This window comes from Pteropus alecto, unplaced genomic scaffold (assembly GCF_000325575.1).
Source record: "Pteropus alecto unplaced genomic scaffold, ASM32557v1 scaffold88, whole genome shotgun sequence".
In the NCBI taxonomy this organism is placed as follows: Eukaryota; Metazoa; Chordata; class Mammalia; order Chiroptera; family Pteropodidae; genus Pteropus; species Pteropus alecto.
The window spans coordinates 3,118,485-3,123,449 of NW_006494611.1; the positions used below are offsets into that span (position 1 = coordinate 3,118,485).

The 4,965-nt window shown below is 55.8% G+C and overlaps 1 protein-coding gene across 1 annotated transcript in view; it reads left to right on the forward strand.

Annotated features, from left to right (window-relative positions):
• The first annotated feature begins 1,303 nt into the window (after positions 1-1,303).
• EPHB3 (EPH receptor B3) overlaps positions 1,304-4,965 on the forward strand; it is a 19,865-nt gene continuing 16,203 nt past the window's right edge. Inside the window, exon 1 of the mRNA XM_025042355.1 lies at positions 1,304-1,325. The gene's annotated coding sequence lies outside the window, so the exon portion shown is untranslated. The remainder of the gene's footprint in view (positions 1,326-4,965) is intronic.

The following is a 4,965-nucleotide window of genomic DNA, read 5'->3' on the forward strand; positions in this document are numbered from 1 at the left end:
CATATTTCTGCTTGACTGTAATTTCCTCAGGGCCAGACATAGCCACCCCCCTTACATGCACTCCAGCGACTCTGTCCTTCCTTCATAATACCTATTACACTTGGCTGTGATGACTTCATGCCTGCTTCCACTACCGAACTAGCTCCAAGAACACAAACCTCTATTTCTATCCAAGGCTGTAGCACTAGCGATTGCTAAAGTCTTTGGCTCAGAAAACGATGAATTACACTGCTGAATAAATGAATGAATGAATGAGTGAATGAGTGAATGAATGAATGAATGAATGAGGGAGAAGCCTCTGATCTAAGGATGTTGCGGTGGGCACCCCGTGGTCGTGCGTAAACTGAATTGAGGGTTTGGATGTTCCTGGAAAAGACAGCCACGTGGGGGCGTCCCTAGGCATGTACAGGCCACAGGGGGGCGCCCCTGGCTCGTTATATGTGGATGGCAGCTCCTTGGACTCAGATTCTGTTACTAATCGCCACAGGGAGACGGGAGGCGGGGTTCTCTCTCTGATGGACAGGACTGCTCCGCCCAATCTAATTCATCTTTTCCTTGGTCCCACCCACTCCAGGCCTCGGAGACCCTGAGGATGGACCTGATGGAGTTGCCGCCAACTGAACTCCAGCCGAGTGCTCTTGGGGCGGAACCGGCGCTCCTGACAGTCGGTGAGTGGGCGACTGGCGGCTGAAGGCGGGGCCGCAGCGTTGACAGGCAGGCGGCCGGTCCCGCCCCTCTTGCCCAGAGCCGCCGCGCCAGCGCTGGGGACAGCAGAAGTGAGTACGTGTGCGGCGCAGCAAGATCCCTCCTCAGACCCCGGACGGCGCGCGCACCCCGAGCCCCAGGTCCGATTCGGGCCCGCGACGGACCGTCGGATTACCGTGCCCCCCGAACGACAGCCACTTGTGCCCTCTCGCCCCGGCTCGCCTCCCGCAGTCCTCCGGCTCTGAGCTCTCCAGCGCCCAGGATCTTCCTCGACCGGTCAGTCCAGATTCCCGCGGGACCGACCTGCCAGCATCGCCGTTTCGGGGCGCCGTCTGGGTCCCGGAGCCGCCCGCCTGGATTGCACTCCCTCCTTGCCCGGATCTCCTGGGACCGTGCGCGAGCCTTCCTCCAAGCCCGACGAGCGGATCCGGACACGCATCTTAAACTTTACGCAAGAGCCACCAACGTCCGTCCTTGTATTTCAAAACCGTATACAGAGAGCTTGATGCTATAAACCCTTCCAGTCCTCTCGGCCCCAAACGACCCCTGGAAATGTCCAGTCTTCTCCCCAGAGACGCATGGTAAAGTGTAACTGCCCGCCGGCTGTCGGGCGCTGGAAGGTGAGCGGCGTCGCGGGGCGCATCCAAGGGTTAAGGTGCCCCGGTCGCCCGATCGTGGTCGGGAGAGGGCCCGCGGTATGGATCCAATGCGGGCTGGGCGCACGTCGGAGGACGGTCCCCCATCTGCGCGCGCTCCAGGGGCGGGAGGATGGGGCGGTGAGGACGACCCCGGAGCTGTCTCAGAGACTCCCGGACTTGCACCCTTGCCTCCTCCCTCTCATTCTTCCCAGAGCAGCCATGCCGGCGGTACACGGGTTGCGCGATCGCGGGCAGCTCGACTCGGTTGAGCGTCCCGGGGTGTCCTGGCCCCGCCATGAGCTTTTGTGGGAGTACCCCGCGGAGAAGTGGGGCCCTCGGTACCTCCGGCAGGCGAGGAAGTGTAGGCGACTCCAGGCAAGGCGAGGGCTCCCAGGTTGCTGTTGAGCTGTGGCGGGTGTGGGCAAAGCCGTACTCCCCAGGTTTGGGGGCGGCGTTGGTTAGGAACCCGTTGGAGTTAACTGATCGTGTGAGTGCGTGCACCCCGCTTTGTCAGGGGACGGCTGCGGGGGTGGAGTGGCGGGGGCCTGTTATTGTTTATGGTTTACCAGAGCGCACACTGCACACGAGGTGCTGTGTGCACGGGGGTTGCACACACTGCTCTGCGGATCCCTCTCCACCTTCTAGCAGAACACCCCCAAGTGCTCACTCAGGTCTCCACTGAACCCCTGAGGTGGTGGGGTTTGCCCTAGTTGCACCGCAGCCTGATGATGCCTTACCCATTAGCCATTAGAAAAGGTCGAGCTTCTCAGTCGGTTCTGTGAAATCTGCCAAGTCTGCTGCTGAGGGGGTAGCTCCCACTTCCAAATGACTACTTGGATGAACAGCTCAACTGTTGTTGGCCCTGGTAGGAGAGCTCACACACAGCACTTGACACAAGCCTGTGGGGGACAGAGGCACTGACACTGGTCACAAACAATAGACACACACACACGCACAGTTTCAAAAATTTTGGAGCCATTAAAGGAGGGAAGAAGAAGCTTCCGTAATGTGGAGGGAAGTACACCACAGAAATGTGGGGGAAATTAGAATACAAGCAGTACTTACTTTTGGCATCTTTAGCAGAGCTAGTCACTTTCTTAGCTTAGGAACAAAAACATGAATTCGGCGCAACTTGGTTTGTTCATATGTTCACAATGGGGAAACTTAAAGGTTGGAAGGAAAAAAGGACATAGTGCCTAGATAGAGAAAGGCATCTTCTGGTGCTTTCTGATTTTCTCCAGAGACAAGAAACGTTCCTGTGAACCCTCACCCTTTTTATCTGTGAGCCCACTAGTGCTGACAGACCGATTCACACGGGTGGACACATGCAAATCTAGACAGGCGCACTGAAGTCGCGCCCACACTTGCACACACTCACCCACATGTGTGTGATAGAATCGCTGGCGTGAGAAACCAGTGTGGGGCTTTGTTGTTGATTGCCTCAAGGGTGTGAGCCAGGGAGTCTCTTGGAGTTCCCAGGTCTGTGTCTTAGCCCAGGAGAGGTGACACAGGCACACATGCTTATGGGACTCTGTGTGCCAGGCCCCAGGGCCCTTGTTGTGGGGTGTGGTGGGTGCTGGTGCTGAGAGGGGAGTGTGGGGGTGTGGTTTGGTCAGGTGAGCAAGGACTACCTGAGGAGGCTCCCCCCTCTCTTCCTCCTTCCCTCCTTTTCTCTTTCCTCATCCTTTTCACCCCTCAGAATCTGATAGACTCTCAGAGGCAGGCCTTACCTGGGAGCTGGCATCCAGGCCTCCAGGCCGAATTGCTGAGGCACTGACCAGGAGGCAGAGACCTGATGAGCTGTGGCCCCTCTCCTGTCTCCCTCCACCCCCCTCAGCTGTGAAGTGGGATCTAGGGCTGTTCCCGCGCTGAGTGTGGGGTGCCTCTAGGAAGCAGCAATGTCTCCCAAGTGTGACTTTCATCAGTTCCTTTTGTCAGCCTCAGACTTTAGGGTCTTCAGGTTGTGTGTGTGGGAATGAAAGGAAAAAGAGAGATGCCTCAGGGCGCTGACCCCTGCCCAGGTCGTACCCTAACCACTCTCCAGTTGGGATAGGATAGTACCTACCTCCCAGGGCTGTTGTGAGGATTGAACCCTTAATGTGTACTGAGTGCTTAGCACATAGCCATTGTTATTCAAAGATTCGCTATTATTATTATTACTCTAGAGTTTGCTCCTTGGGGAGCATCGGAAGTGAAAATTCTTCGTTGTGCCCTTACCCTGCTGGAGAGCAATTATATGAAAGAATGATGGCAGGTGGGGGAGGGAAGGTTTGTCTGGGGAGAGAGAAGTTGTCACCCCACCTCTTGATCCCTTTCGCTCTGGCAGGGAAGGGAAGGAAAGAGATGGGAAGAGAGGTATCCCTGACTCCTGCCTGTACCCCGCCCCTATTCTGGAGCTGGAAGGGCGGGATGGGTAAACTTGGAGGTCCTGAGCTGTGACCAGAAGGCAGGCACTGAAGATATCTTCAGCACCCCAAGCTTTATGGGGCGGAGGCAGATCTAGCCTCGTTGCTCCAGCCTTCCAGTTGGCTTTGCCAGGATATGATTTGCTTTTGGCTCTCTGCATCTGGAGGTCATTATATTTAGGCTCAGGGTCCCTGAGCTGAGGGTGCTGCCCCTCACGGACCCACTCATTAGGTACTGTCTAGCACCAGGTTGCTCTCCCCTCCCTGCACACTTGAGGTTCACCAAAACTTTGTATCCAAGGATCTCATCAATTTTCCATGAGGATGGAGTCAGGATCCTTACTTGTCATTCCTGGTTAAAGAAACACCGTTCCCCTTGCCCTCTGATTGATTACCCCCTCCCCCACCACACACAAATTGCCCTTGGATTTAACCCTTTCCCTAAACAAGGCCATCTTCTTGCTCACTCTTCTTTTGAGTAATGTTCCCTAGCCCCCAAGCCAAGATCATTCTCCCTTTCAGAACCAAGAACAGGTGTGGGAGTGGATTCCAGTAGATGAGCAGACCAGGAATGGAGTGTGGGAGAAGGAAGGCTGTTTGGACCATAGGGCCCGTATACCTGAGGTAGGACAGGGAGATCCCTGCTGGGAACAGACTGTTTTGAGAATAGAAACAATTATGAGATCATAAGCCAGAGCAGCCCCTTTCTAGTCAAGCCATGTTAGCTGAGTTGCGGCTGCAGTGGAACTGGTCCCTCGGGCAAAGAGGCAGTGTGTGAGTCCATCTCTTTCTTGGGCAGCAACAGTGACCACTGTATAGGTGGTAGCTGAGAGGGGACAATGGCCTGGGATTTCTGTGGCTGGCTCATTTGTTTCAATTGCCTCTGGCGCCCCCCATCCTCCATCCCTGTTCATCATGAGCTGGCACTTTAGAGCTGCTTCTGAGGGACAGTGGCAGGTATTTGGGGGAACCAGTTTGCTTGTCACTGCCTTCCCTTTAGCCAGAACTGCTGCTGCGGCTGCCACTGTGCCCTCAGTAGCAGTGAGACGAAGCTGAAGCTGCCATGGGCAAGGCCTCTGCCACCCGGCCTTACACTAATTAAACAGCACCAAGAGGCTGAATCACCAGACCTGCATAGTTTGAAAATTGTAGCCCTGCCTGTTGTGCTGAGTCAAACTGGTTTGTCAGGATTGGGCAGCTGGAGTGGGGGTGGGGGT